Here is a 21,745-nt window from a genome sequence, read left to right on the forward strand (position 1 = left end):
ATATTATTACCGAGAGTGTGCGACCTACATGCGCGAAAACATCGGACATTCTATTACGCGGTACCAAATGACTGACATTGCATGCAAGGCATATCTTAAAGCAACTACACCGAGCAACATCGTGTCTGCCTTCAAAAAGACTGGGATTTTCCCTTTAAATATTGACGCAATTAATAAAAACAAACTCTTTCCGTGCGAAGCTTTCAGAGATAAAACTCCTTTCAAAAAATTAAAAGCTGTCAAGTCCGGTAAAGAGGCTGTGGATGCGTATCTTAAGGATATGTACACAGAAAAACAAGTTAATCCAGTGAAATCCTTTGAGTGCAGTTCCTCTTGTAAAGCCAAGCCAAGTGCGTCCAAGAGACCTAAATCAAGTGGGAAAGAAATCACAAGCAATACTTTTATTGAAGAAATCGAAGCATACAAACTGGAAAAGGAGCACATTGTAAACGATAAAACGGTCAACAAGCAAACTGTGGACAAACACAAAAATAACAAAGTTGGTATTGAAGAGGGCATGTCTTCAAAAAAGTCCAAAGGAACATTTTGCATCAGTCCCAAACCTTCAACAAGTGGAATAGTCACGCACACCACTTTAATTCAATCGGACGCATCTGCTGATGACATGGATTGTACGGAAGTTTGTTGCGTTTGCAATCAATTTTATCCCCCAGCAGACAAAAAGCCATTCTTAAAAATAGTGAACTGGGCGTTTTGTGACAAATGTAGTCACAGCGTTCACTTATCATTTTGCCACGAAAAACGGGCTATTAGAAGGGGCAAGACATTCCTATGTCCACATTGTGTTTAGGAGAAATATCGTATTATTATGTAAATATGTTTGGTAATTGTACAAATGTGTGTTAATGAGTGTTTAATGTTCTTTTCTGTTACCTTCTTAATTGTTAGTTGTTGTTAATTTTAATAAATATTTAAGACAAACATTACGAAAACCTTCAAAATATATTAATAAACTTTCTTTTCTAAAACAAAACAACATTATAATGTCTCGCTCCTAGCTTAAGTATTCGTGTGAGCAAATAACTATTTATGTACCCCACGTGAGCCCCCATTTGTGACGTCATGAAGACAGCTGATCGAACATAAGAGTGCGTCTCAGGTGACGTAGATCAGATGGGGTAATAGATAGTTTTCAACCGTTAACGACCGTTTTGTTTGTTTATATTTCCATTTTTGGCAGTTCTGGACACAGTTTTGAATACTCTGTTTAAATACCATAGCAAGTGTTCAGTAATCGTTGTTGATGCTGAGCATGCGCAGATACAAAGTTTAACGTGGTCGAACTTAGGCACACAGAGCATAAGTGTTACGGAATCTTTGATCTGGTGTGTAAAACAGCTGGATTCATAGATATATAAATAAATGGATTTATACAATGAAGAAATGCTCAAACTTGAAGGTAAGACCTAAAATTATGTCTTGTATACAAATTAATAAATACCTCGATGATCGCACGTCGCCTGTACATTAACACTGTGGCAGTGCTTTCTGTTCACATACTGCTCCTCGTGTTCATAGGGAGCAATGATGCGAACGTGTGTTCCGTCGATCGCCGAAATTACAGACGGAAATCCGGCGATTAAAAAAAATTCTATTTAATAATTGATTTCTGTCTGTCCGTCGTCGGGAATTTAATTGTTTGGTCTTTCAGGTCACACAGTTCGTCCGTTACTCTGCTCACGACCCTTGACACCGTGGCAATGTCCACCCCAAAAGTATCCCCTATTAATTGCAAAAAATTTCCGGAAGCAAAAAATCTCAGTGCTATGAATATTTGCTGCCTCGGTGTCAAGGGTTGATTCCGTCCCGTTGGTCTCTCAAGTCTATGTCAGATCAGTCTTTTATGCAGTCGATGTTGTCGGGTGTAAATCTAAATCGTCCTCGTATTTCTTCAGGGTCTTCAGTCTCCGTAAATCTGTCATTTCGTCGAAATTGTCTTGGTCGTCTAGCATTCGGTATGTCAATGTCAGCCATTTTGTCAGCGCGTTCTTCATTTGGATAAAGATAATCGAAGTCAAATACCTTGGCTAAATCTTATCCAAAACTTAACCAAAACGCGCACCTGCTCGGATAACTATTTTTTATACAATCGCTAACCGAAAAAGATATCCTAAATTTGAAGATAACCAAAAGTTATCCGCTGGATAAGAGTTATCCATGTTTATACAATTGGCTGCTGGTACCTATATGATTTTCGTTTGACTAAGTTCAAATAGTTAAGTTTTTTGTGATTTGCATGCCGTTTGTTTTCGTTTGTTTCTACGATAACGACAGCTTAACTAAAACTAATACAAACTTATCTTGTAGTCTACCCAGCTCGTGTGCCTGGCACAAAGCGTTATAACAAAAAGTTTTCGTCTTTTATTTTGAAGAAGGGCATTATTTGAAGGCAAAAAAACGATAAAAAGATAACTCTGCCGTTAAACACTAAGTTTTTGTGAAAATAAGCTTTCAATACTGAATGCCCGCAGTACAATTACAATCGGCCGCACCACTTACATAGGCAGTTTAGAACGAGGTTCTTGTCGCCCTATTGTAGCCAAATTCTACTTATTGCATGACAAAATAAAATTAAACAGAAAAAGTTGGACAATCCTATCGCCTCTAATAAACGCATCCGTAATCAGTTGCCACGGCTTATCCAAGAGCTACGCAAAATTCTCACTCCATTCACAATGAAGACTCGTACTGAAGGTGTATGATTAACTCAACGTTTATTATACAACATTTACAGTTGATAAGCTCCCTCAGGCCCAGCATCCGATCTACCACCACGACGCTCCGTTCAAGGATTATGCTTTACTATGTTAACCTGACTTTTTATGCTACATGCATAACTTTGACTTTAGTTGTGAAACACTTAGAATTTGCTAGGCTTTATTTAACATAAGAGCTAAAGGTATTAGTGATGGTCTTGTTGTTAACTTAAAAAGTGTTTTTCCACTAATGTCGAAATGATAGTCAGTACTGCTTGCGGTTTGTATGTATACAAGTACTTTTAAAAGTATGTTTGTTACACTGTAACATTTCACAAGAAGGCCCCTTAGTTTATATATATGCCTCAGTCACAAGTAATCCGGTCGCCGGCCGATGTGTCCGATCTCCAGGCATCGGGAAGACTGGACACGTTGGAGCCGTCCGCCGTCCGATGAGTGACAATGTTTAAAACCTCAGTCACAAATAGACACCGATCAACGTCCGATAAGCGACCGACGTTTTTTCCGCTCATCGGGCTGGCGCCGGCCGATGATCGCACGCACATCGGGTCATTTTGTAGCATCGGGCGGCGTTCGGATTAATTTTTTATTTCACAGTTTGTTTTAACCGACATCGGGCCCGTGAAGGAATCGAGTTGAGATCGAAAAAAGATCGGACGATCAACGAACGGTTATCGCCCGGCGTGCACCTGACATCGCATTTATTGTACGTGTATCATAACGAGCATCATCCGGCAATCAGACGGTCGCCGGCCGATGTATATGCCTCTGGGAAATACCTTTGCTTTTGCCGATACACGTTCAATGAATCCGATGTCGGGCGATCGACGGGCGATACCCGTTAGTTGAGCGTCCGATCTTGTTTCGATCTCAACTCGATTTCTTCCCGGGCCCGACGTCGGGTAAAATTTTAAGTGAGACTTAAATTAATCCGGACGCCGCTCGATGCTACAAATTAGCCCGGTTTCCGTGCGATCATCGGCCAGTCGCCAGCCCGATGAGTGGAAAAATACCTCGGCCGCTGATCGGACGGTGATCGGTGTCTATTTGTGACTGAGGTATTATAAGTATAGCACAAAAATCGCTATTTTTAAGCTGGCTTGTTAAACTTTATTACCGAACGTATATTGCATAATAAAACGCTTGGTGATGCAATTCTCATGGGCGTTTCTAATGTTGTTCTTATAATTAAACCAATTATGTTTAAAAAAAAAGATTGATAAAACCCCTCAAAAATATTCAAGAGTCTACGTTTATACTTTGTAAAATTAAGGTTATCTGTCCAACCCTTTAGTATTCAGACCGGGAGATATGCACGCTACAATATCCCTCGTGAAGACAGTTATTGTCTATGTTGTAATCAACAGGACATAGAAGAGGAATTCCTTTCATTTGTGTTATCTCATGCTACCGTTAAGTACGACGAAACACATTTAACGTATTTATGACATGAATCTATCTGGTGTTGTGTTCCATAGTTTATTGCCATCAACATGTAGATTTTAAATTATTCATGCATGAAAATATGTAAAATAGGCCTTATCTATTTGAAATTATCTTATTTATTCCACTGAATTGAGAAAATTAGTGTTTTTTATTTGTCTTAAAATAACTCCATGTATCACTTTTAAGTAATTAATATTATGTGATTTTATTTTATTTTTTTTGTTTAAAGCATGCCATATTTACCAAAGTAAATTAACAGAAATTGTTTATTCTTACTGCTGTACATAAAATTTAGTTTCGTCTCTAAAAAAATCGGTGTTTTCATTAAAGACGATGTACATATGTATACATTTTAATAAACTGTATGTTCTTTTCTGTGCATTTCTGTTCTGTTCTTATAAAACATATAATAAAACGAAGTTTTACCTACCAACACAGTCGTCGGTAAACGGTTCGATTGATTTGGATTCGTCTTTTAATGACTGGTGCCTCTAATTTATTAGATATTATTTCGTGTAAACGTCACGCGAGGCTGTAGTACGAGGAAAGGTATAAAACATGTACTAATTGGAAAGGCCGCAATGGTTAAACGCTGATTGTAAAAAAGAAAAGCACATATTTTATAGATGGAAAAAAACTCATTTAATAATCGGAAAAGGTCCAACTCAGAGGTAGAGATACTGAGTTCGACAATGATCTAACTCAGTGTTAGAGATAATTGGTCGGACAATGGTCCAACTCAGAGTAAGAGATAATTGGTTGGACAAATCATTATGGTAAAAAATTAGAGATTGAGATACTTGGATGGAAAATATTCCAAGTCAGGGATAGAGTTACTTGGTTGGACAATCGTCCGACTCAGAGGTAGAGATACTGGTTGGACAATGAGGAAAAGACACTTGGTTGGACAATGGTCCAACTCAGAGGAAGATATATTTGGTTGGACAATGGTTCAACTCAGCGGTGGAGATAAATTGGTCGGACAATGGTCCAACTCAGAGGTAGATATATTTTGTCGGACAATGGTCCAACTCAGAGGTAGAGCAACACAAAGGTAGAGATAATTTGTTGGACAATGGTAGAACTCAAAGGTAGAGATACTAAGTTGGACAATAGTGCAAGTCATAGTTAGAGATAATTGGTGGTTGTACAATTGGTCCAACTCAGAGGTACAAATACTTGGTTGCGGTTTTACTCAACTCTTATGTTCAGCTATGATTACTCCGGTTATTTCAGCTGTTTTCATCCAGTTTGTCGATCCGTTGTTCAGCTTGATAGTTGAGTTATGGTTCAACTCGGTAGTTGAGCTGCAGTCTCACTCGAACTTCAAGCAGTATATTAACACTCTGGTTAAACACAGTAGTTCTGCTCAGCTGATATTTAATCATTGTTAATGGGTGTGTGTTGAACTAACTCATTAAGATATACCTAGACAATGTGCAGCTACTAAAGTAGGCGATTGAAGGACAATATCGTTTTGATGCTTTTAAATAACCTTGTAATGATGTAACCTGGTTGGTGTACATGCAGAATCAGACAAACTGTTTTGCAAGACAACCTTTCATATATACGCACAGAAAGCGCCGCTTACCTACCCTCCGAGTCACGTTACTATCCGAAGGAAAATTTTATTGCAATACACCAAGTTATATTAATAATGAAACATGCAATAAAGAGCGTTGTTAACTTCGATTTAACTTGTTGCGACTGGTAAGCAGGCTTAATCGATTTAGACAAAACCATAGGCTACACTTCACAGGGTTGTATTATTGTTAAGTCATCATTCTACTGTCGACGTGAAGTTCTGCAGATGTAAACAGATTTAGTAAAACGAAACGGATTTATTTTCTTGGGGCGATAGGAATTTTCGTCATATTATTAACAAACGCGTGTCATTTTAACAACATTCAATCAAATTTTCAATGGTCCCTTATACAAAGTTCTTTTGCATTTCCTTCAGTTCATACTGTTAAATTTTGGTTATTATTTTAAGATGAATAGTTTCTCTTCTGAAAGTTGCAAAATAAAAGGTATGTGATGCTCCATTCAATAAAATGCATGTCGTCTGAATGGAGACGCCGAAAGAAAACAGAGCTCAGCAGTGATTTATCGTGAAAAGCCGATTACCATATTAAACATATTACTTTTCAATCGTGTCTTAGCAAAACTCAACAAATTATTGCAGACACTTTCAGCATATATACCATTACCATCAAAGACATGTGTGTAATTACTAAATTTATTTTATACCAGAGGGGAAAATCAACTCTTTATAAATAGGCACTTTGTTCGACAATTCACCATGGATGGATACACAGCGAGATAAAAGTATTTAACTAAGATTTGTATTGATCCTTTGTCTTAACAACACAGTGCACATCGATCATAACACAACATAAAACAACACTAAATGATGCAAACTGTGTCATGGTCTTGACAAGGTAATTTAAAAGCATTGGCGTTAAAACGGTGTCAATGCCCACCGAAAATCACACATATCCCAGGTTTTATCGCAATACAAACATATGCACATAAAATTAAACCTCAAAGCATTCCGATTTAAATCAAGTTATACCTATATGAAGCTGAAAGCATTAACTCTTTTTAAATGGCAACTGTTTTGCAATTAAAAAAATACGCTTCAATAATCCATGCTTTGTAGGTTTCAGTTATAAAACTTGAAAATAGTTGTTTGAATTTTCATGCAAGAAAACTTTAAAAAATCTTTAAAATTTGATTTAATTTGTGTGACCAAATGTCTTCACATTGCACTTGTATTTGTTACCCAAAGTTTTTGCATTCAAGTGCATCGTTACTCGGAAACATTTTAATGTATACGATATTGTAAAGATGTTATGAAAAATGTTAACACTCAAACTAAACATGAAGCAACATTATTATAACTTAGAATGAAGTCGCGACAAAACGACTTCAACTAATAAGCATTTGTTTACAATAAACATTTGCCATCATTAATAATGGGCGTTATTCAAATATGCACATGTTTGTATTTCGTACGTGTTTTAACATAAACTAAAAATATTCGGAAGATCTTTAGCATCATTAACTCGTCCACTTTCGCATATTTGGTATACAGTTTAAACATGTACCACAATAAAGCAGATGTTTATGACATGCATATTATAGACTAAAATGATACACTGCAGATAAACTTGAAATATGTGACTTTTGAGTCGTTTCTACCTAGTGTGCCGGTATTGAGTTAAAAAGGCTAATATTTTAACTGTAGGATTTATGAATTAGTGTTATCTTCGAATGGTCATTAATTAAACAGTGACATTAAACATACAATGTACTCAATCTGGGATCCAAGCCTTGGAATGGGCATAACAAATCATATAGGTTTAAACCTAGTTGAAAGGCATGCCGAAACTCAAACTTACGGCCTAGTTGAAAGGAATGCCGAAATTCACACTTACGGCCTAGTTGAAAGGTATGCCAAAACTCAGACTCACGACCTAGTTGAAAGTTATGACAAAACTCTCACTTACGGCCTAGTTGAAAGGCATGCCGAAACTCACACTTACGACTTAGTTGAAAGGCATGCCGAAACTCACACTTACGGCCTAGTTGAAAGGCATTCCGAAACTCACACTAACGGCCTAGTTGAAATGCATGTAAAAACTCACACTTACGTCCTAGTTAAAAGATATGCCAAAACTCACACTTACGGCCTAGTTGAAAGGTATGCCAAAACTCACACTTACGTCCTCATTGAAAGGTTTGCCAAAACTCACACTTTCGTTCTAGTTGAAAGGCACGCCGAAACTCACACTTACGTCCTAGTTGAAAGATATGTTAAAACTAACGCTTACGTTCTAAGTTGAAAGGTATGTTAAAACTCACACTTACGGCCTAGTTGAAAGGCATCTCGAAACTCACACGTACGGCCTAGTTGAAAGGCACGCCGAAACTCACACTTACAGCCTAGTTGAAAGGTCAGTTAAAACTCACACTTACGTCCTAGTTGAAAGGCATGGCGAAGCTCACACTTACGGCCTAGTTGAAAGGTATTCCAAAACTCACACTTACGTCCTAGTTGAAAGGCACGCATAAACTCATACTTACCGCCTAGTTGAAAGGCATGCCGAAATTCACACTTACCGCCTAGTTGAAGGACATGCCGAAACTCAACACTTTCGGCCTAGTTAAAATGCATGTTGAAACTCACACTTACGGCCTAGTTGAAAGGCATGCCGTAATTTCCACTTACGGCCTAGTTAAAAGGTATGCCGAAACTCACACTTACGGCATAGTTGAAGGGCATGCCGACCGAAATTCCCACTTACGGCCTAGTTGAAAGGTATGCCGAAACTCACACTTGCGGCCTAGTTGAAAGGCATTCAGAAATTCCCACTTACGGCCTAGTTGAAAGGTATGCCGAAATTCATACTTGCGGCCTTGTTGAAAGGTTTGCCAAAACACACACTTACGACCTAGTTGAAAAGCATGCCCAATTTCACACTTACGGCCTAGTTGAAAGGTATGCCGAAAATCATACTTACATCCTAGTTGAAGGGCATTCCGAAGCACACGCTTACGTCCTAGTTGAAAGGTATGCCGAAACACACACTTACGGCCGAGTTTGAAGGCATGCTTAAACGCACACTTACGGCCTAGTTGAAAGGTATGCCGAAATTTACACTTACGGCTAGTTGAAAGGCACGCCGAAACTCACACGGCCTAGTTGAAAGGCATGACGAAACTCAATCTAACAGCCTGGTTGAAAGGTGTGCCGAAACTCACACTTACGGCCTAGTTGAAAGGTATGCCGAAACTGACACTTTCGGCCTAGTTGAAAGGCATGTCGAAACTCATACTAGCGGCCTAGTTGAAAGGTATGTCAAAACACACACTTACGGCCTAGTTGAAAGGTTTGCCGAAACATACACTTACGGCCTTATTGAAAGACATAAAAAATAACGATAATATACGCGTATTAGATCCAGTAGCTCATAATAACACATTACAGGCACATTTCGTTTTGAAAATTGCCTATTCATGCTATTTTTAATAATCACCATCGATACACGTCTACGAATTACAATACCTGTGTCGCCACAACAAGGTGATTATAAATGCCATAATTATATACAATAATCAAATGGGTTTGTATATACAACGCAATGCGATGTTTTTCAGGAAGAAACTTGTTTGTGGATTCTTTTTTTGTCGCCATCTTGAATTTAAGGTATAAGAAGTCAGTTCCAAAGTGAAATATGACCCGTTTCACGAAATGACAATATTAATATATAAGCGCAAAGAATGATTCCCAACCAGTGAATCGCTGCATTGAAATTAGTGTGATTAAGTGTCGATATTGTATGCTAAATAGTATAATTATTTCTTCATATGCATTTACTTTTCTGATCATAGTATAAACAATAAAAAATGTTTATAAATATATTCCGGTCTGTATTATTCTTTGATAAAATGTATTTTATTTCATTTCAACTGCATATTAAACAAATTGTTATAATGTTAATTCCCAACTAGTAGTGAGATCAATTTAAGCGTAGCTGTAAGTTTGCATTCCCGGACACATAAATATTTTCACATTTTCATTGACAATCAATGTTTCTGCATCTTATAATCATCGAACGAAATCTGAATGAAAACAGCACCAAACATTGGATGAACAGCTTGCATTATTGAACTGTTTCCAACAATACCTAATGTCGCAAAGCTGTACAAACGTAAGTAGCGTTATATATGGCGAGGTTGTGTAATTGTTTATTGTATGAAGTCCATTAGGCCCGAGAAAACGTGAAGACAAAATGACAAGAAATCTATACTTTCAATATACAGGTTATACAAATAAATTAATATTCTTTTATAAAACATTTTATTGAGTATTATGCACACAATTCACATAAGAAATAGAAAGGTAGCACACATTTTGTGAATGACTCAACATGGCCATTTCATTGTTCACTATACAAAACAGAAGTTTAAATAAGCCTTCTTCTGAGAAAACTGGGCATAATGCATGTGCGTAAAGTGTCGTCCAGATTAGCCTATGCCATCCGCACAGGCTAATCAGAGACGACACTTTCCGCTTTTATGACATTTTTCGTTTAAATGAAGTCTCTTCTTAGCAAAAGTCCAATTTAGGCGGAAAGTGCAGTCCGCACAGGATAATCGGGGACGACACTTTACGCACATGCATTATGCCCTGTTTTCTCAGAACACGACTCAAATCCATATTAGGCACTGAAACCTAATAACTTATACCCCTCATAGGACATAAACCTGTGTAAGGCCTGAGACACCATTCTGCCTACGCTATTGAGTCCGTTTCCTGGGCATAGAACCCGTACTTGGACTTAAGTCTATTCAGTTAAAAGTATATTACTACTTCAACCATAAAATGACTTTTACACAAATATTGACTTCAAATTAATACGAGGACCTAATATTTTAAGGAATCCGTTTTTGTTTAAGTTTAAAGCGTCATAAGGACGTCAAACTCGTAGTAGTAGTAGTAGTAATAGTAGTAGTAGTAGTAGTAGTATTAGTAGTAGTAGTAGTAGTAGTAGTAGTAGTAGTAGTAGTAGTAGTAGTAGTAGTAGTAGTCTAGTAGTAGTAGTAGTAGTAGTAGTTGTTGTTTTAGTAGCAGTAGTATGATGCTGATTATGCTGATGTCGGTGGCGATTATGATGATGATGATGATTGCTTACGTTACCATGCTAACGATTTTACACCTTAAGCTAACGTAAGTATGCTAACATGATTACACCTTAAGCTAACGTTAGTATTCTAACAATGGTAAACCCTAAGCTAAAGCTAGTATGGTAACACGATTACACCGTAAACTAACGTTACTATGCTTACAATTTTATACCTGAAGACGGCGTTAGTATGCTTACATGCTTACACCTTAAGCTAAAGTAAGTATACTACATGCTTTCACCTTAAGCTAAAGTGAGAATGGTAACAAGCTTCCACCTTTAGCTAAAGTTAGTATGCTAACAAGCTGTCACCTTAAGCTTAAGTTATTATTCTAACATGTTTACACCTTAAGCTAAAGTGAGTATGCTAACAAGCTTACACCATAAGCTAACGTCCTTGAAGACGTAGTGTTAAAGCAACAGCGGAGCGATCCCGTCATAGCACCATAACGCTAGGATACAGATTTGCTCATCTTGCTTCTGCATTACTCCGATAGGTACAATATTACCATATACTTCCACTCTGACGTAAATAACAGTCAAAGGAACACAAAGTGTAAAATATAAACCGTTTGAAAAAGGTGAAGTATGCATCTAGTAGTTGTACTTTGTTCATGCTAGGTGAAGTGTGCATCTAGAAGTTGTACTTTGTTCAAGGTAGGTGAAGTGTGCATCTAGTAGTTGTACTTTGTTCATGCTAGGTGAAGTGTGCATCTAGAAGTTGTACTTTGTTCAAGGTAGGTGAAGTGTGCATCTAGTAGTTGTACTTTGTTCATGCTTACTCTTGCTATTGTTGAACTTCAAAGATTTTCGGCATCGGAAAAAAATAAGTATTTCGAAAATTTGTACAACCAGTCCTTATCATGCAGTCATTTGCTAGTTCATTCCTCCATCCAAACAAGTCAATCATGACCCGAAACAATGCTGCACCTGCATAACGTTTGTAACTGTTCTGTTCTTATTTAATTAGTCGTTTACAAGAGTGAGTGTTCTCATTCCAATGGCTGAAACAGTACTCTGTATTATCTCCATGCGCATGCGTGCTGCAAGTAAAATACACGCTGGACGATGTTAATGGTCGAATCGAGGACTCTTCACATAAACTTTTTTGCGATTGTTCTTCATATATACTGATTTTATTGTCAGTTTTAAAAAACTGCACATGTGACGGAAAGTTTGGGGTTACGATACAATTTTCTTTTCAGTAGCCATATTCGGAGTAAGAGAATTAACTGCTACACTGCGGCACACTGCGCCCAACAAAACACCAAAATAACCAAATATAATGGGCGTTCAATCAAATGCAACACGCTCAATCAACCAAATGTGACCACATAAAGTCTACAGGCTCGCAGACAGTGGGATATACTACACAGCAATTAGATAAATAAATCCATCCACAATTCACATTCAAGTAAATTTGACAAGCACCTTTAATCAAATGTGACCGCGTTAAGGCTGCACACCACACTTTTTAGCCACCAATGCGCATTGGCAAGGGAGAAATTTCAAAATAAAGAGAACAATGCTCAAGTAAGCACCATTTTGAGTGTCTAAATAATAATGAATATCAGGTTTGAGATGTGGTGATTGTTCTTGGATGTTTGTAAGTTACCAAAACATAGATATTGTAACTATAGCTGCATACAGGAAGTAGAATTAATGCAATTCGAAAACAGGTGTAATGCTGGCTCCGGTCAGTGTTTCTGTTGGAAATTTGAAAGGGCGTACGGACATTGAACTATTACAAAAAATCTAATCCTTTGACCCCCAATTTTCACCATTGCTGTTTAGTACTTGGTAAGTTACCAATGTAAAAACATGGTCTCCAGGCACCTTGCTTCCGCAGGAAAGTGGCTGTTTGTTGTTGAAACTGGCTTAAAAAGGCTCGGAAACACACATAATTTTGTTGTTTTTATTTGAAATAATCAATACTAAAGCATTTTGCCCCAACTCAGTTGATTTGAATGTTACTGATTTTTCAGATGGCACACCCTCAACCATTCTGGAAATGTGCTTGGTTTATTTTCAGATATGCGAGGTGACCAGGTTTCGGACAGTGGTTAACTCCTGCTTGTGTATGAGATTGGCCGAGACTAAAAAAACTGTATATTGCCACCTAAAGCCGACAGGCTCGCAGACAGTTGGATATCACGGTGCCTATACCACGTGACTTTTTAAGATCTGTGTGGGGAGTAAAATATCAACAAAAGCGCGACGAAGGTAAGATTTTTAAGGATAACTTTTTTAATATGTCACCATTTTTGATGGGATAAAGTGGAGAGCCCGCTCATTCATGAGAGTTTTCTATAGGTATCATGATTTTATAAAACAAATAAGTATTTTTTTCAGTAAAGTGCAACCGCGCGTTTGAACGGTTAGAAAAGGGTAGGATCAGTGTGGGGACATTTTTTTTATTTTACACAAAAACATCACCTCTGGTGAAATTAAGAAATAAATTTTATGGGCGGAGCTTACACTATATCATTTTACATCCATTTTCAGGTTTCTGTTATTTATTTACGAAACAAAATTCAAGAAAACTATTCTTACAGTAATATGATCTTTGTGGTATACGTTTTTCAACGGATCTGTGTGGAATACTGTTTTTAAGTTTTTCAGTTCTATTTAGTTGTTTAAAAAAATGCTTGTTAACAATGTATTTGAAACGGGATTTTTAAATGCGCTAGTACGTAAAACACATAATGGCTATACACTACGCTTGCACCGCTTGTTGAACTAATACATAATTATGATTTACAGGCATTCTGTACAATCCCCATTATAATATTAAAATCTTACGCTGGAGCATCTTAAATCGATGACAAGTCCATGCTTACCTTAAATAAGTGTACACTTTATGTTATTGTATCAAATTCCATTTTTATTTTGGCGCCAAACACTACTGTCAGGTGAAGTAATGTATCGTATATTATTTTTGATATTATATTTGCTTTAAGGTATGGCTCAATGCTCCGAATGCGGAAAAATGTCGAAGACCAGAGCTGGATTATTGCGCCACATTAGGGGACACGCTAACTCTGGAAACTATAACTGCTGTGGGAAAGCATTTCACGTAAGATTAAATAACTTAAAAATAGTTACATTTTGATACAGTTATGCTAACCAGATGAACGGATTTTCTTGAAAAAACACAAATATACAATATATCTCATCTCTCAGGTTATCATATATTTTGAAATAACTCAATAATCGTCAAATCGTTTGTAATTGAAAACTAACGAACGCGTGTCCTCAGATACTAACATTTTTTAAATAGCGTGTTTACGCATTGAAATGTCACGTGAATAAAATATGTTTTTTTTTACTCCGGATGCCTACAATCTTAGAAGGCTTCAACGAACAAAGGACCCCAATGTCACGTGTGTGTACAGTGCGGCAGGAGCTTTGCGGACAAGTACCTACTCGTGGCTAGAGAGAAAAGTGCAAAAAAGAGGGATTGGTGAAATGTTACCAGTGTGGGTTGGCAGTTAGGAGTGAGAATGACCTCAGAGAGCACGTCAATACCCACATGCATGACAAGTGTTACAGTAGTGAGGAGTGTTTCAAAACGTACAAACGCAAAACAAACCTTTCTCGATACGTGAGGACTTCACATAAATCCGTGAATACTGATTAAAAATCATAATGGTTTACAGTTTGTCTGTGTAACTTCATTATCGTTTTACGTTATTTTATTCGTTGTTTTACTTTTACTTTACTTTTCAAAATGATTCTAAAGTTATCCGAATTTGAATAATTGTTAGGTTTCGTTTAGTTCGTTTGTGTGTTTGAAATCATTCTCAAATAATTGTGCAATAATTTGGATTTACGTTATTCATTAATATATCGCATCTGTGATTTGTATTATCGAATCTGTGATTCTTTTTTAATTATTACTTGATTTAAGTTTTGCGATGTTTTTTCGTTGGTTTCAATATTAAATACCGATGTCACGAGCTAGTTCGATAATCATAAGCAGCCAGGGTTTCTAATACTAGGGTTTTACACGATTGCTTTACATAATTAACTGCCTGCTTATAATTACTCTAGGCCGTGGTAATTGACAGTAAACAATGTATGCAATGTGGCTGTGTATACAATACAATACTCCTTAATTCGAAATACGCCTTGACATTCTTCAGAGCTGCATCCATCTACAACACATACTCGTACATATATAATCATATAATATAATATTTATTCATTTACTTTTTATATTTTGTTCAAAATAACTAACGCTAAAGATAAGCATACACTTGTTACACTGAATACAACGACATAATTTATAACATGACATTATCACCAACACATGGCGAATGATTGTCAATATCTATACTATGTAATAAACTAATGCAACAATATGAATTCCATATATGAAATAAAACACACAAACACACACATATATATATGTTTCTACTATGACCAGTATTTTGTTTTAATAAACATACCGTTTACCTTAAACTTTAAATAACAACAAAATGACAAGCCAATACGTCTGGTGGATTCTGTTTTATCAGTTAGCATTCCAAATTTGATTTTAAAACATACGTTTTAAAACATACGTATTACTCAGGAAAGAACATGCCTTTGCTTTTTGTCAACCTGTGTAATATTTGACACAATTTCTATTGAAGAATTTGTGTCAGAATTAAAATGTCCATTGTGTTCGTCTATCCGCATTCTTATTGTTGGCAACAGTTTGCTATCGTTTCGTCTCGCCCGCTCCCACCTTACTCCTAGTGTCCCCTTCTGTATAGCATTCATGTCTCGTGAAACTGTTTCCTCTATTTTTTCTTCCCTTAACCCTTGTCCGCTCACTAGTGCCAAATAGGTGATTACTGAAATGAATGAATTTTTAAATAATAATAATAGATCTACTACTACTACTATTACTACTACTACTAGTATTAATAGTAAATTTTTTTATTTGTTTACAGCGCGAATTTCATGGTACACTGATTAAGCCATTTCCGGATCGCTTAGGTCTTTATCGGATTACATGTGTATCGTGTTATTTCTTGAAATTTGACACAGCATTTGTGAATAATAATTGAAATATATGTACATTTCCAGAAAGGAAATTCATTTTTGCGTTTAATAAGACCAAATTCATGGAAATCGCTGCACTATTGATGAAGTAATTGCTGTTCAAAGCGATGCACCCTATATTCGGGTCATTTTGAGTTGAATCTATATATAGATTTGATAGCGGAAAATATGTTTTCAGAGAAATCGATTTTTCGTTATAATTTGATTGTTTTTTATTAAAAATGATGTTTTTACTTATTTATATTATAGCCACACGCTTACCACATGGACAACTTCAATTGAGTTTATATTTATTTAAGACAATCCCCACATTCCTGAATATAGGTCATCACATGTCCGTTATTCACTTAATCCCGAGTTGCAGCTTTCTTGCTTATTTTATATGGTACGCATCAATTTGGTTTCTGAGCATTCTTACTTTTGTAAAGGACACATAATACTAAAATATTACATCAATGAACATTATGTTTACCAAACAAAATCTGCAAAATTCAAGAAACCATTCGTCTGCACTTTTCCTGTCGTCACAAAAACGGTGCGTACATAACGTGACCTTGTTTTGCTTCGAAACATAAATGAATGTATTTTGCAAAAAAAGTTTAACCTATCCGCTACTCACTAAAATCCGCTATACACCAATCGACTGTAGTAGTAGTAGTAGTAGTAGCAGTATTAGTAGTAGTAGTAACAGAAATAGTAGTAATAGTAGTAGTAGTAGTAGTAGTTATAATTGTTGTATTGAAATAATTGAAATTAATTTAAATATATATATATATCTATTGTCGTTATTATCTCAATTTATCCGTAAATTGTAGAAACACGGATACCACACAGATCCTTCTAAACACGTATACCACACAGATCATATTACTGTTAGAATATTTTTCTTGATTTTGTTTTCATAAATATATGAAAGAAATCTGAAAAAAGAATGCAAAATGATATAGTGTAAGCTCCGCCCATAAAGTTTATTGCTTTATTTCACGAGAGGTGATGTTTCCGTGTCATAATAAAATAATGTCCCCACACTGATCCTACCTTCTTCTAACCGTTCAAACGCGCGGTTGCACTTTACTGAAAATATATTCATTTGTTTTACAAAATCATGATACCTATAGAAAACTCTCATGAATGAGCGGGCTCTCCACTTTATCCCATTGAAAATGATGACATATTAAAAAAGTTTTCTTTAAAAATCTTACCTTTGTCGTGCTTTTGTTGACATTTAACTCCCCACACAGATCTTAAAAAGTCACGTGGTATAGGCACCGTGGATATACTACACACAAATAAGTAAAATAAACACATCCACAATAGATCCTTCCCGGAAAAGCACGAGTTTAGAAAAACCCACCAATCATCCCGGTACAAACAACGCTGGTCCAGTAAATCAACCAATGATAGCATACTTTAAATTATAACGGTTGATACGGTGTGTGATTTTGAAAGGATTATAAATGGGTCATGCTTATCCGTACCAGCAGACCAGTGGTCCCCCCAAAAAAGTCGCCCTTTCCGGGATACATATATTCACATTCAACTAAATGTGACAAACACCTTCAATCAAATGTGACCGCGCTATATCCTACAGGCTCGCAGACAGTGGGGAATACTACACACAAATAAGTAAAATAAACACATCCACAATTCACATTCAATTAAACGTGAAAAGCACCTTCCATTAAATGTGACCGCGCTAAAGCCCCCAGGCACGCAGACAGTGGGATATACTACAAGTAAAATAAACACATCCACTATTCCCATTCAATTTAACATGACAAGCACATTCAATCAAATGTGACCGCGCTAAAGACCACAGGAACGCAGACAGTGGGATATACTACACACAAATAAGTTAAATAAACACATCCACAATTCACATTCAATTAAACGTGGCAAGCACATTCAATCAAATGTGACCGCGCTAAAGCCCACAGGCACGCAGACAGTGGGATATATCACAGGTGGTTAGCGTGCTGCTATGATATTAATTAGTAAAAACATCATTTTGAATGATAAATAATCATATTATTACGAAAAATTAACTTTTTGAAAAAATAATTCACTATCAAATATATATATAACAAGGTATGCAACTCAAAATCAACCCAAAACGAGGTGCATCGCTTTGAACAGCCTTATCTTCATCAATTGTGCAGCGATTTTCACGATCTTGGTCTTATTCAACGCAGAAATGAATTTCCTTTCTGTGACTCCAGAGAGTAATAGATGGATGAGATTCCAATAATGTCTTTAAAAATAGAATTTGTGTAACGTCGTTGTGCCTCGTATTCCTCTACACGGACGTTCCAAGGTTTCGCACGTGTGAACAATTCACACAGAATAGACCAGGTCAATATAATGGTTTTGATTCCGGATTGTCGCATGTACAATGCACAATATAGTCCGGATGTAAACACGCAGGTGCGCGTGACGTCACGCGTGAACTGGTCTTTAACCTGCTTTACACTATAGTCCTTCAAAAGCAGGACGCCGATCTCTAATGTACTCGCCACGGTTAATGGCACTATCCCAGAGTTTATGCCCACCTACAGTCTATTTTGTTCTCACCGAGTTGAATTACAACAACTTGTGGCTTGTGTATCTTAAGAAAATTGTCATATCATTGCTTAAACTGGTAATTGGTAGTACAATTATCGAGTGTATTCCGTGTAGTGCACAACTTGTCAAATAAATATCACTATGCAATCATGTATAATCAATAAAATAACGTATAATCTAGATTCAAATAAAACAAAAAAATTTCTTTGTTCTCTTTATACATCCGCATGGCATCTGAATGCGCATAATTAAAGATCGTTACACTTCGTGTGATTCCGTCATTGTTTACAGGGAATATAGCCAAGCTGATCCAATTTTTCTGTAGATAGGTTAAAGTCTATCTGATTGCCGTTCCTTTCACCCAACGCATTACAAACACTGATACGATATTTCGTATAGTTTGCATTTATATGCAACTTGGCAAAACTTTACCTTTTCGCCGGTCACTAATTTTCGTAAAGCACTTTTAAAATGTTTATACGGCGTATAAACTGTTTTCAGTTAAAATGAATAATCGAATAAGTTTTGTAAAATTCTGCCGTTATTAAAAATGACGCCGTTTGTAAGCGAACGTGTTAAAAAAATTTATTTTATACTTTCCGGTGGTTTATAGAGAAATATTAGTGAATTAAAACTGATAATTTCACTGTTTCAAACAATGAAAATTATCAGTGAAAATTATCGATAATTTTCACTGTTTATGTTAAATGACGTCATTTTTTGGACGAAATGACGTCATTTTCCCAACGTAATTCTTTAGTTAAACTCTTTAACAATGTATATAAACTGTAAAATAAAGCATAAAATAAAAAGAAAATTTGTTGGGTTCGGTGGATTATCGATTTTAATTCACTCGTGATCATATACACCCTTTCAGTTATTAACTGATTATAATTACCTCCCCTGAATGACGTCATCCGGGGATACCCGATTATCGACTGTAAGCAAACAAAGAGATGTCTGTTTGACAATGTGTGTTTTCAACGGTGTAAATGGACTTAAAATATGAACGAAAAGGTTTGTACTGACCTTATTATTAATAATTTATTATTTTCTTATGCAATTTTGATATTCGGTTTATAATGCTGATAAAGCAGCGGTATTGTTTTTGTCTGTTATATGTTTTCGCGAGGACGAAACGTTCAAACGAAGGATTTTTTACTGAAATAAATCCTGTTCAGAAATGTTGATATAGATTAAATAGGTGGAAATATTGACTTGTTTTATCTAAGGACATTTCGTATTCGTCAAAGTATGAACACTCTTTGGCATTTATATTTTGAAGCAACTAAAGGACGCTCGTACTGGTCTTAGTCATACCGTGCTTTTGTACCAATTGACCATTTTTTTAAATTGAAAGCCAACGGCATCCAATGCAACATATGGTTTGTTAAAAAGCTATTTGTTTGATTAGAGCTTGTACTAAGCTATACCCGGCCTTATGTGTATTAACGTGTAAAGTACAATGAATCAGTTATCATGAATGTTATGAAACAGAATTTTGTTCAACAGATTAATGACCACGACTATGCTGTCCAGTTTTACACAGCAACACCAGTATTCGACTCAAAACCGGATGGAAAACAGATTCAAGACATTACCATATCACTCGAGAAGAAGTCAAAGGTAAATTAAATTGTTTAGTCAATTGATTTGTTTAAATAACATTTGGGAATAAAACATTTATAGACATATAGTAATTAATATCAATACAAATAAAATGAAATTCTTAACCAATAGGATAAAAGCACATCTTATTATTTGTTAACCACGTTTGTGGACTTTGTTATACTGATTTTAATGATCCCAAATAATTGGTAAAGTTGTTATTCACTTGATTTTTTTAATATTATTAGTTGATCTTCATAAAATTTCAGTCCGACAGGATCTGCTGTGTGCCCAAATGTCACACCACTGGCTACGGATTGTTAGAAGGCCATGGAAAGCCCAGCTATCATGCATTTCCAGCTGAGTGAAGATGATCCAGTTCAAGCTGTTTGGTTGAATAAAATACGAAGAGATGAAGACAGACATTTTAAGGTCAGTTGTTAGTGGTTTCAGTAAAACTTTAAATGATTTTGTATAAAGAAAAATGAAACATGTAAAGTACTATATATTTTCATGTCAGACAAATAGTGTTGATGTGATTCAAAAAAGCACACATATTTATTTATTCTTTTTTTTTCTTTCAGATAAGTCACAATACGGTTGTCTGTTTTCTCCATTTTGAACGTGACTGTCTTGATGAATTTGGATTTGCTAAGCGGAGGTATCTAAAACCAGGAGCCATCCCTACACTATTCGACTGCTGGAAGGACAAACCGCATCTGTTGAAGCGAATTCACGTGGAACGTGCAATTAACAAAATTAAAAGTTTTCACATATTTGATCAGGTCATTCCGGTTTCTCTGTTTGGGACAATTAATCAAATTTGGACAGTTTGCTCATTGCTCACTCTTTTCCAAGACCCAATTATATCATGTCCTGGTGTTTAACATACATACCATTTATATGAACATATGTTGTTCGTGTACATCATACTACATGTAGGTTAATGAAATACCATTGGCTGTTCATGTAATATTTGTACATTTTTTGGCTTTGTATAAAGTTTTTGATAATTATCGTGATATAAGCATTGATTTAGTTACAGATTAATGCTTAAAGAGTACTTAAAGCTACACACCTTGAAATAAAGTAAAGTAACTTTTTAAAGCGCAAAAAAGATGGCTTTCTACCTTGTTACCACCAGATATATTCTAGTTGGCATAATAAAATTAAATCTATAGCCTAGTTTAATAGCAAGTTATTTATATTTTTTTTCAAACAATACTGCTTTTAAAACCGAAAGTAGGATTTCCAGACGTACACATCCATTTCGACAAACGCGATTATTTTTAAGTTGTAAAGTGCAAAAAAGATGGATTTCTACGGCTTGTAACCACCAGATATATTCTAATTGACATAGATAAAATATGTCATTCATACTTAAATTTACTATGCCAAATAAGGTGTGTGGCTTTTACATAAAAATTGTATATACATCTTTTTAATCATGTTTGTTAATTTGTTTTGATTGTATGACTACTGAATAAATAATTTTGTTAATAGAAATTTTAGTTTTTTTTTGGAAATATTAGGTAAAACTAAGAAAGTCCAATGCATATTGAGACAAATCAGTACTTAAGTTCGTTTCCTGGGAAGAACCATTACTGATTATCGATGGGGATCGAAACTGGTTGCTCCAGATTGCTT

General features: G+C 35.9%; 1 long non-coding RNA gene across 1 annotated transcript; it reads left to right on the forward strand.

Moving 5' to 3' along the window:
• Nucleotides 1-19,354: 19,354 nt before the first annotated feature.
• Nucleotides 19,355-21,604, forward strand: LOC127879649 (uncharacterized). Its single transcript, XR_008049181.1, has 4 exons — nt 19,355-19,507; nt 20,003-20,116; nt 20,368-20,530; nt 20,683-21,604. It is a non-coding gene; the product is annotated as an uncharacterized LOC127879649 (long non-coding RNA).
• The last annotated feature ends 141 nt before the right edge of the window (nt 21,605-21,745 follow it).

This window comes from Dreissena polymorpha, chromosome 4 (genome assembly GCF_020536995.1).
Source record: "Dreissena polymorpha isolate Duluth1 chromosome 4, UMN_Dpol_1.0, whole genome shotgun sequence".
In the NCBI taxonomy this organism is placed as follows: Eukaryota; Metazoa; Mollusca; class Bivalvia; order Myida; family Dreissenidae; genus Dreissena; species Dreissena polymorpha.